This window comes from Strix aluco, chromosome 24 (assembly GCF_031877795.1).
Source record: "Strix aluco isolate bStrAlu1 chromosome 24, bStrAlu1.hap1, whole genome shotgun sequence".
Classification (NCBI taxonomy): domain Eukaryota; kingdom Metazoa; phylum Chordata; class Aves; order Strigiformes; family Strigidae; genus Strix; species Strix aluco.
The window spans coordinates 2,245,001-2,257,408 of NC_133954.1; positions in this window are offsets into that span (position 1 = coordinate 2,245,001).

Sequence of the window (12,408 nt, forward strand, 5' to 3'; positions counted from 1 at the left end):
CAGCCGGAGCCAAACAGGGCCAGTCCCTGCAGCTTGTCCATCCCCTGCTCCTGGATGGCCTGGATTACCCCCATCACACACTCTGGCTGCTGTATGTGGACCACGCCTTTCTCCAGCTCAGGCACCTGCAGGCAGAGACCCCCCCATTCAGCGACACCCCAGGATCCCACGCAGCTCCTGGGGGACCAATGCCCTCCAGCCCCAGCTGTGCTCTCCGCCCTGGCACAGAGGAGAAGCAGCTGGCCATGAGTGAAGCCAGTGAGGAGTCAGGACTGGGCTCCCTGTACCCCCGCTCTCTTCTCCTTGTCCCCACATGGTACCTTCCACCCCTCCAAACTGGCAGCAGATACGGCAGGGACAGAGTAGTTGTGGCTTCATCACTGGCGTTAGCCAGCCTGTGCCTCAGCTTCCTCCTGCGTGAGCTGGTACCAGGGCAGTTGGTGCCTACACCTGGGGAGCTTTACACCAGGCCAATTAATATTGAAAAGTTGCAAGGGACTCACAAGGCTGTTTTTTGCTCAGAGCAGCCAAGAACAGGATGAAGATAAAGGGCCCAGTGACATCTAGGCTGTGGTTAACCAAAGGCTGAGGGCAGCCATGGAGCGAGGGGCCAGAGTGTCCAGGACCCCATTGCCTGCGGAGCGGCTCACAGCCGGCCCCAGGTTACGGGGTGTTGTTAGGGGTGATGTCATAACGGGGCAGATACCAACCACCAGACAGACGGGGTTTCAGAGCATCAGTGCTGCAGCCTTGCCGCCCCCGGTCACTGCTGGCATGCTGCGCTCTGTCCTGGGGCTGCCGGCGACCTCTGAGCCTGCCCAGCTGCCCCCCATCACCTACCAGCTGCCCCAGGCCAGCGTCTGGCAGGGGGGGGCCAGGGCCCATGAGGGCCCCGGGGCAGCTGGTGCAGCTCTCCCCTGTGGTGCAGTTCCACTCCGTGGCTGCTCCCTGTGCCCCTGCCCACGGCTGGGGACAACAGGTGGTGGCGGGGATGCTGGTGCTCCCCCCAGCTGATGGGGCTGGGGCTGTGGGCCATGGTCCCCAGGGAGCCCCTGTACCCCAAGCTCAGCACTGGGTGCAGGGCCCCCCTCTGCTCCACACTCTGCCTGGTAGCATTAAGAAGCCATTGGAGGCCTCTGACAATGCCGTGGTGGTCCTCGAGGACAGTGTCCCCAGGGCCAGCCCTCACCTGCTCGCACTGGCTACAGCACCAGGAAAAACCAAGACAAAGCCCAAAGGTGAGATTTGGGGGTGGCAGAGCCTGTGGGCAGGTGTCCCTTGCGCAGGAAAGCTTGCATGGCCCCGGGGCTGGGCTGAGTTTGATTGCTTTTTCAGCAGATGCCCCTGGACCTGCCCGAGCTGGGGCCAGATGCCTTTGCCGAGGCCTTTCCTGAGCTGGCAGGGGACAATCTGCAGTTTGAGGATGAGCTGTCTTTCACCATGGACATCACCAACACGCTCGCCTGGCTCAACGCCGTGGATGGCAAGAACACTGTCCCCGAAGTCCCCAACAGTCCCTGCTTGACCACCCTCTTCCAGAAGCTCAAGTACGTGGCAGAGGGCGGCTGCCCCAAGCAGCGACCATCAGTGGCAGGGCTGGGGCACAGCAACCCCTTCTTGGGGGTGGCGACGTCCCCCTTGCCAGACCCTGAGGGGCGGCAGGGCGGGGTGGCAGCGGTCCTCCCCATGGGGAGTGCCCTGGAGCCTGCTGTGGAGAGTCCCCTCGAGAATCCCCTGAAGGGTCCTCGGGAGACCCCTCTGCCCAGCCCCTCGTGTCCCTCCCAGTGTCACCCGTCCGCACAGCCCGGCTGGTGGAGGAGGTGCTGCGGAGGCAGCCCCGGGTGGTTCTGACCCACCTGCTGCTGCCCTTGGGTGCCGTCTCCTGCCAGGGGATGCCTGGATCAGGCCGGGTGGGCAGCAAGCAGGCCAAGTGCCCTGTGCCGGCACGAGAGACCTCCCTGCGGGACAACACCCCACCCAAGAAGAGGAAGAACATGGTTGTGCAAAGGGTGGGAAAACAGTCAAAAAAAACTGTGGGAGGGGAAGCCAGATGGGGACAGTGTGGTGGCAGGCAACAGCAGGCAGCAAGCAGGCAGCAGCAAGCAGAGAGCACCCAAGGGCAACAACGTGCTCTCCAAGCCAGCCCCAACCCTGAGGGATGCCGGGGGACAAAGGGCCCCACGCCCCCCCCAATCGCTTTTGACAGCCTGATGGAGAAGGTGTGGAGCATGGATCCCCACAACACATGACCTGCACCCGCCCACTCCAGTCCCAGCCCTCTCCCCTATCTCTATTTCTTTCTTCATTTATTAAAGGTTTGGTTTGTTTCACAGCACCTCTGCCTGGGGCCATTCCTGCAGCAGGAGGCGGGGGGTAATGCAGCCCCTGACCCAGGTGTAGATCTGACCCTCCATCTCTTCACCCACTGTATGAGGAACCCCCCATGATTCTGAGTGCAGATGTTTAATCAGAACATTAATTCCCAGATTCATGGTAAATGAACTAGAAAGAGCTCTCAAAAATCTGTCTGCTCCCATGGAAGCAGGAAAATTCTTCTTTAGCTGTGATAGCAGGATGAAATCATCTGGGACTCGATACGCTCATGCTGCAACAAGGAGGTGTCTGTGCACTGATTCATACTCCCTGTTGTGCCAATGTTACAAATCTTGACCAATCAAACACCATGTCCTGTGCTATTTCCAAACATTTAAAAACATTACATCAAATCACAATAGCTCCTGGTGGATTTTCACTTTCTGACCTGTTTAGGTGGATACCATCCTTAAATTTTGCCCTGGTTTGAGCCCAGAGGGCAACTGAGCACCACGCAGCTGCTCACTCACCCCTTCCCCCCCGCCAGTGCTGGGAAGGAGAAATGAAGCAAAAAGCTCAGGAATTGAGATAATGACAGGGAGGGCTGGCTCACCCATTACAGTCACAGGCAAAAACCAGACTTGTTAGGGGAAGAAAACAAGAATATCACTTGAATTCAAACACTAACGACAGCAACACTTAACAGACACAGTGGGACAGTGAAAAGCGTTACGTTACCACACCTCAAAAACCCCTCGCCCCACCCCTTCCTTCTTTCTGGGCTCAGTTTTGTTCCCGATCTCTCCACCTCCTCCCCTCAGCGGTGCAGGGGCAGGGAACAGAGGCTGCAGCTAGTCCTGCCGCTGCTTCCTCCCTGGGGGGAGGAGGACTCTGCATTCTTCTCCTGCTCCACGTGGTTCCCCTCTCATGGGAGACAGTCCTCCATGAACTTTCTCTGGCCTGAGTCCTTCCCTTCCCCGCTCCAGCGTGGGTCACCCCTGCGTGCTGCCGTCCTCCAGCGCTGAACTACAGCAGCAGGGGCTGCTTCTCCCCTCAGAGTCCGGCCTCCTTCAAGCACAGCTGCCTGCTCTGGTGTGGGGCCCTCTCCAGGCTGCAGGTTGGCCTCTGCTCCTCCGGTGACCTCCAGGGGTGGCGGGGGGGTGGCCTTGCCATCTCACCATGGAATACAGGGGAGCTCTGCTCTGGTGCACCCCTAGCCCTTCCTCCTCCTTCCTTCCACCGACCTCGTGTTCACAGAGGTGTCTTTCTTGGAACTCTTCACCAGTACCAACCCCCTCTCAGTTTCCCTTCTTAACTATCTTATCACAAAGGCATGGCCACCATCACTGATTGGCTCAGCCTTGGCCAGAGGCAGATCCGACTATGGAGCTGGGGGAGCTTCAAGATGCTTCTCACAGGGGGCCACTGCTGTAGGCCCCCTGCCCCCAACCCCTGCTACCAAAAACCCTGCCACACAAACCCAGGACAAGATTGTGGTGATGCACGACTGGATGATGGTGGTGGTGGTGCTGAAGTTCTTGCACATCTGTGTCACCAGCCCTGGGTCACCAGGACAGGCAGGTGACACCCCCCCGGCGGGTCCCAGGTGAGGGGACAGGGGGGGCAGGGGGGGGTGCTCAGACTCACATATTTCTCCAGGTAGAGGGTGGGGTTGTCCATCAGAGCCTTCACCATCCCCATGAGGTAGATGAGCAGCGCCAGGTTATTCTGCACCATGTTGACACAGACCTGGGGCAAAGGGGGACCCCAAAAAGTGTGGTCACAAGGGCCACCCCACCTTTGGGGACACACCTGTGTCACCCTACATGTTGGGGACCCCACTGGGACTCACCCCCTCTGAAATGAAGGTGCTGAAATGTGGAAGCATCTGGTAGAGACTGGGGTTGGTGGCAATGCTCTGGAAAGCTTGATGGGGGGAACACCCATGGGGATGTCATCCCAAGGGACAAGGGGACACCCCAAGTGGCGTGGCAGGGGGTGGGGATATGGTGGGGGGGGGCAACAGGGACCCATAAATACGATATTGACGGTGGGAGGAGAGCGGGAGGCCACCAACCCAAGAGGTCAGTGTTGGGGTTGGGGACCCCCCCTGAGATTCTGGGGACACGGCGGGGACACTCATGGCACATTCGGACTGGAGCCCAGGCAGGCCTTGGGGATCTCCTTGCAGTATGGGTGATCTCCTTTGGGTATGGGCAAATTTGGGGTGAAACTGGGGGATTTGGGGAACATAAGGGATTTTCCATAAAAGGATGTTTGGGGGTCAAACTGGGTGATTTTGGGATGAAACTGGGGGGGGGTTGGGGGTGCTGGAGTAAATTTTGGGGTCAAACTGGGGATTCTGAGGGTCAAGAGAGATTTTGGGATGAAAGTGAAAGATTTGGCAGTCAAACTAGAATATTTTGGGGTCAAACTGGGAGGCTTTTGGTGGTGCTGGAGCAGATTTTGGGGTAAAACTGTGGGATTTTTATTAACTGTCTGTCTGCCTGCAGTTTGCTCTCCAGAAAAAGCTGCAGAGAATTACCGCATGGAATGGCAGGGGGGTATGGATAGGTGTACCCAGCTGTAGCGGCTGATGAGGGTGTATCTCCTGTTATAGACTATCTTGCCAAAATGATGCAAGTTAGGACAAATTAAATTTCAATTATTTATTTTAGCAAGCGGCAATAAGCAAAACAGCGCTGGGCGGCCGGGGAGTCCCTGCTCCACCAACGGCGCGCGCCCACTTCCCGAGGGTCCGTCTTTTTTATATTCTCCGCCTTCCGTTATCGGGTCTCTCTGAGAGGTGTATCCTGCGTCTGCGCACTTTGCAGCTAGGGGGTCGCTCCATCCGGGTCTTCCTCACGTCACCAGCTTCTCGTATTTCCTACTTTTCTGAGAGTGGCTCACAAAGTCTTTGTTTATATTTTACAGAATATAGACACTACCCCTTTTTTTTTTTTTTTTTTTTTTTTTTTTTTTTTTCCCTTTGTCTTTCTCCCCTTTGTCCTTCTTCCCTTTCTCCCTCTTTTCAGTCTTTTGCCTAGTAGGAGTCCTTGCTTCAGCATTTCAACTTAGATAAGCACTTACAGTCAGTTAGTCGTTACACAGTGTAATAGTTAAGATTAAGCTTAGGCCAACATAGTTTATGGAATAACATGTCACGAGCTCCCAGTATCTTCAATGGAATTTGATGAACAAACAGTTTACTGTCTATCACAATCCCCCCTTTTTCTTTTTATCATTTTGTTCATCAAATCGTTGTAATTCTTGTTGACTTAACAGGAGAGTTTTTTTCAATTTAAAGTCATCATCTAATTGATTGTTTTTGGCTTTAATGAGTATTGGACGGGCGACAGACATCAGATATGTTACCCGTTGCATCATTCTCCAAGTTATGACATATAATATTATTGACAAAGTCAAACTGATTAAGATTAATATCAAGAGAACCACAATGGGGTGACACAACTTGTTCAAGATGCCTGTAGCAGTAGGTGACCATCCAAAAAGGGTGTCCCACCAGTTATGTTTTGCATTCTTTTTTGTTCTTTCCAAGACTCGGTGTATTTCTTCTACATTGTGATGAACAGTTATTAGAGTTTTCTGTCCGTTTTCTCTAACTTTCTCTAAAATTCTAACTAAGTCTTTGTGTTGAAGTAACTGCTTAATCAAAGTGAGGTTCATTCCAATGGGTGTAGGTTGTAGATTATGTATTAATGTATAATTGGATTGCAGGAGTTGGTAAGACGTGACTGGGGTTAAATAGGAAAAGTCACATCCGATTACTTTTGTGAAGTTGCAAACACAGAGATTTGAATAATTTTTTGTCTCTATTATGATCTTGTCTACAGTTAAGAATTCACAAACCGTCCTCAAACATACACAACCTTCGCCAATATATATAAGTACTGTTTTAGGATTTTCATTGGGATGGACCTCAAAGTGACAAATATTTTGTTCGGTATCTAAACAAATATCTTGTGTCTCAATTGTATTGCCTTCACAAATGAATCCTTGTTGTTCCCGTACAATGTAGGACTCTAGATTGACAGTTTGCCATTTTTCGTTTACCTTTCGGGCCCATACTCTATGCTCAGAAGGATAGAGTATGGTTCCGTTGTGATTCAGCCCTAATGTAATGATAGGATAAATTTGGTATATGGTGGTATTGTAAATAGTGAGTATAAAGGTAGTAGCTGTGTTTGTGATGGGGTCATAGGTAAAGTTTACCAGGTTCCACCAGGATTGGAGTTTCTTTTCAAAATTAGTAGTACTGTCCCAAATTATTCTTCGAATTTCAGTAGGAAGAATACCTTCTTCACCTTCTCTTATAATTGAGGTAGCTATCGACTGCATCCATATTTGAGCTTGGATGCAGCTGAGAGCTAAAGAGAGGTTATTTTGGAGCACACTGAGTGCGTCTGTAATCAATTCATGATCCTTTATATTTACCTTTTCCTCTTTTGGTAATATATTCGACAACAGCCACTGGTTAGCCCTCAAAGCCAATAAGGAAGATTGTAAAGGTCTTTGTATATTAGTTAAATTACTAATTGAGGTAGTCAATTTGTTTATTATTACTTCCGAATTAATACTATTTAAAACTCCCAATCCTGTTCCCAAAGCACCGGTTAAGTCTCTTTGCGTTTTTTTTGTGTGAGGAGTTTGTTTTTGTAGCCAGGTTGTCCATCCCTCGTAAGAAGTCTTTAGGAAAGGTGAACATGCTGGCTGAATATTTGAAACATTATTTTGCATTAATAATTCAACTTGCTTGAGAGACCATGCCGGGTTAAACAGCATTTGTTGTTTACCTGTATTTCTAATTGTATATGGTCCAATTTTAAAAATTCTTGGGTTAAGCACGACTGTTGGTTGTGTTGGAACAGTATGAGTAGTCTGAGTAGTCTCTTTGGGAGCGTGGGTTGTGATTGTTGTAGTTTCCTCCTGTATATTCAATGGAAATCGGAAAGATATAGCTTGATCTCCTGACTTGGTTCCTTCCAAACAAACTATGGACACCGGTTGGGTTGCAGTAAATGCATACCAACAGGTTTCTGACTCACAACGGGTTTGAGCTATTTTAGATTTCGTTTTGTCTCTGATAACGATTTGAGTAAAAGGGGGCTGACGGACGGTTTGAATTAAAGGGTGTCGACTTATTATCACATTTACATTGAATACTCTGTAGCCTATCTGTATCTCATCTTCTTTTTTAGCTGTCCAGGTATGGGATGAATTCTCCCATTTATATGTTTGGAGTGTTAGGTTATTGCTTAGTATGGTAGTTGCTAACTCTGTCCCATACAAATCTGCATCCATACTTCCTGTATGTCTATAATAAGCATCTGTCCAAGGTCATATAATTTGATTAGTTAGGGTATGTTCAAAAGGTTGGTGGGATTGGTTAGTCGTTCTAGCCCATCCTGGTAGTGTATTCATTGTAGCTAATACACCTAGCCAGACTATCCAATAGTTCCAATAGAAGGCTGACGGGATTCTATAGATTTGCATATTTTTTCTTAGTCTCTTTTGTATCGGGGTGTCTGACACTCTCGTCTGGCCCTTCTCCCTCAGAGGTCCTTTTTTCTTCAGAGTAGGGCAGTAAAGTTTTCCCCACTTTGATACGTCTCTGCCTCCTCTGCCTACTCTGTTGCTTAGAGCAGCAGGGTGTTCCATCTTCTCGGCAGCAGCCGTATTCTTCAGGGGTACGTTTGCCTCTACTCCGGGACACATAGGTCTCCCAGTTTTTATCTTTGACCTCGGGTTCACGACAGGGGACCCAGAGGATGTGCTTTCTACAGATCACCCTTAGGATCTGAGAGTGTTATTGAGTAGGTCAATTAGAGTGAGTGCACTCTCTTTAGTAAATATTTTCTACCAAGTTTTAGAATCTCCAGTTTTAGGGCCTGATTAGTTAATCGCTATTCTCGTTAATAACACTGATTACAACTAGACCGAAGATTTATTCTATGTGCATTATGAATCCCCCAGCCTTCTTTACATACATTACACTTTACACTTTATGCATATAAAAGGAAAACAAATATAAGTTTCAATTGGACAAAAATATCAGGGTCTCACTCATCGAGTCCTTCGTAGGTTCTTATTTCACAATGTGTAGAGAGTTCTTTCAGGTTTTCCGAAGGGTGACTCGTAGATCCCCAGGAGGGCTGGTCACTTTCCAGGTCGGATCCTGTATAGGTCCCTTTACTCGGTTTGCGTGTGTCCACCCCTTCTCAGCAGTCCGAACAGCAGTTTCTGTAGTGATAAGAGTAACATAGGGTCCTTCCCAACGGGGGGTCAAAGAAGATTCTTTCCATGATTTGATTAGTACTTTATCTCCTGGTTGGATTTGATGCATGGCCACATCCAATGGAGGCCTTTGTACTACCATCCCCCGAGCCTGTAGTTGTTTTCTCCTTGCTATTAGCTGTATCAGGTAGGACTTTATCTTTAATTCTTCAAGTTGGGGGTGATCCGGTGGTATTTCTAAATCATAGGGCATCCCATATAGCATTTCAAAGGGAGAAATGTCTACATCAGTTCGGGGTTGAGTTCTGATATTTAATAAGGTTAAAGGGAGATACTTTACCCATGACATTTTAGTTTCTAACATTAGTTTGGTAAGTTGTTTTTTTTATTTCTCCGTTTATACGTTCAACTTTCCCTGAGTTCTGCGGGTGCCACGGAGTATGGTATTGCCACTGTGTACCCAGGGCAGCCAAAGTCTCTTTGGCTACTCTGGATATAAAGTGTGGACTCCTATCTGAGTCTATTGCTTCTATTGTTCCATACCGAGGTATGATTTCTTCAAGTAATATCCTTGTTACTGTGTGAGCTGTGGTTCGGGCTGTGGGAAAGGTTTCTACGAATTGAGTTAAATGATCTATAATTACTAATAGGTATTTATACCTCCCCATCTTTGGTAATTCAGTAAAGTCTATTTGTATTCTTGTAAAAGGTCTATGAGTCAATTCTCGCCCCCCATATACTCGTTTTCTTATTTGATGTTTATTTACTTTTTGACAAACGAGACATTCTCCTATCACTCGTTTGGTTATATCATATATCCCAATGCACATGTATTTAGTTGCAAATTGATCCACTAATGCCTGAGTTCCCCAATGAGTGTTTTTATGGAATTGCTGCATTATCTTGGTAGCTATGGGTTTTGGGAGAACTTCTCGGCCATTCGGGAGTTCCCATTTTCCATTAGCTTTCTGTTTAATCTCCATTTGATTTAATTTTGCTTGTTCTTGAACAGTAAAACTTAAAAGTTCATAGGATTTTCCATGGAAAAAGTACCACTTAAACCCTGGTCTTTCACATACACATTCTATACCGTCTACTCCGTATTTTTTCCAGCAACCATAACAGGGGAGGTAATTATCTCCACAATTAACACACTGCTTTCTGTCCTCTATCGGATCATCCAAGTCCAGTGCTGATAGCGCTGCTCTCTTTGCCTCTTGATCAGTAAGGTTATTCCCCCGTACTAAAGGATTTAGCCCCCTCTGGTGTCCTTTTACGTGCACTACCGCAATTTCGCTGGGCCCTCGTATAGCTTGCAAAATTTGTGATATTAACTCCTGATGTACTAGGCTCTTCCCCCGAGAATTGATTAAACCTCTTTTTTCTCATATTTTCCCAAAGGTATGTACTATTCCGAAGGCATATCTAGAATCAGTGTATATAGTTCCCACTTTTCCATTTAGTAATTGTAAAGCCTTTAATACTGCATATAATTCACATGCCTGTGCTGACCAGCTGGGACTCAAGGGTCCTGATTCTATCACCTTAAAAGTTTTTCCATCAATTATGGCATACCCTGATTTTCTTTTCCCTTTTACCACTCGAGAGGATCCATCTACAAATAATTTTTCTCCTTTCCCTAATTCCTCCTCTTCCAAATCTGGTCTTATCTTAGTCTGCTCCTCGATGTTACGGAGGCAATCATGAAAAAGATCTTGACTAGGTTCTCCATACAAAAATTGGGCTGGATTTTGTAACGATGTTGTTTCAAGGGTCAGGTGGGGGGACGTAATGAGGATTGCCTCATATTTTATTAGTCTAGCATCGGTTATCCATTTTTCTGCTTTTTGCTGTAACACACCTCTAATATTATGGGGTGATAGTACCCTTAATTCACTACCAAAAGTTATTTTATGTGCTTCCTCAACTAACAAAGCAGCTGCCACCACAACTTGTAGGCACGTAGGCCATCCCCGACTTACGGGGTCCAATAATTTTGAGATATATGCTACTGGTTTCTTTTTTCCTGCCCATTCCTGGGCTAATACTCCAAATGCAGTTCCTTCCTCTGTGTTGACAAATAAGAAAAATGGTCTTTTCAGGTCGGGCAAGCTCAGAACAGGAGCATTTACTAATTCAGTTTTTAGTTCTTTTAACCGTTGATCATCTTCCTGAGTCCATTTTAATAATCCATTTTTAGTTATTTTGGTGTATAAAAACTTTACTTTTCCACTATACCCTTCGATCCACTGTTTACAATATCCAAATAGCCCTAATAGCTGCCGGACCTTGCTGATGCTGTTGATCTCAAATTCTCATTCCTGCTCTCCTGATCATATCCCTTTCTTCAACAGTGAATAGTATAGCCATTATGGCTTGTATTTCATCCCAGGTATAGATGTTTGGTCCTAAAAACTGATCCACCCGCTCCGCCACACCTAAGGGATCCTCCAATAGATTCCCCATCTCTTTTTTTAAATTCTCTGACGTCCCCTGAATTAAGAGGGACAGTCACATATCCCATGCCAGGCTGGGGTCCCCCCATCGCAACCTCCCTTAGGGGGTACAAGCCACTATCACCCCACCCCATTCTAGTTTGACTACGGGTTATTCGTCTCGGTTCTTTCGGGGATTCAGGTGGGGAGTCTGAATTCTCTGGGTCCTCCGGCGCAGTCGGAGGAGGTGAAGGCGCCGGAGGTGGGGGTGGAGGTATGTAAGGAGGAGGAGAGGTGGGAGGTTCGTCCTCATCACGTACCTTCTTTTTCTTAACTTTTTCTTTTAGAGGATATAGTTTTATTCGGGTATCTGATGCTATCCATACCTGTGCATATTCACTCTCCTCTAAATTAAAGGGTTCCCTTGAGTTGACATAAATGTTTAGGGCTTGGCAGACCCATTCTTCAAAGGACCCAAAAACAGGTCAATAGAGATGATCGCCTCTGATTTGTTTCCCTCCCCAAACTTCCATACAATAATAAATCATTTTTGCTTTGTCCTTACCCCGCCTAGAGGGGTAATCTTCCCAATGGTTTAACATCAAGCCTAAAGGGCTATCTGGTGGTATTTGGGGGTACCTCACCTCGGGTCCCAAATCACCCATGGGATCAGAAGGCTTGCTTTTCTTCTGTCCCATCTTCCGGAGCGCCTTCACACACTCACACAATTCGCTTCTCCCTTTTCGTGACCCAGTCCCTCGCGGGATATGGGAACTGCACTACCGAGGGGTCCGCACTCGCTTCGCCCTGCTGGGCGTCTCACACACCACGCTCCGGGAAACCCAACCCCAACCGAACGGTAACCGGCCTATACTCACGCAACCCTGCGTCTTCGTCCGGGGCTTCGTGCACAAAGATTACGGGGTTACCGGTTTTTTTTTTTTTGCTTGTTGCCGAGTTTTGGAGTTCGTCGGTAGAGGGCGTGATGTGATAGCACTCAGCCGGGGCCGCTGAACTCAGCGGGGCGCGCCTCCCCGTATGGGGCTTCCCACCAGATTGCCTCTATCCGAGTCACGGCACCAATTTTTGTTATAGACTATCTTGCCAAAATGATGCAAGTTAGGACAAATTAAATTTCAATTATTTATTTTAGCAAGCGGCAATAAGCAAAACAGCGCTGGGCGGCCGGGGAGTCCCTGCTCCACCAACGGCGCGCGCCCACTTCCCGAGGGTCCGTCTTTTTTATATTCTCCGCCTTCCGTTATCGGGTCTCTCTGAGAGGTGTATCCTGCGTCTGCGCACTTTGCAGCTAGGGGGTCGCTCCATCCGGGTCTTCCTCACGTCACCAGCTTCTCGTATTTCCTACTTTTCTGAGAGTGGCTCACAAAGTCTTTGTTTATATTTT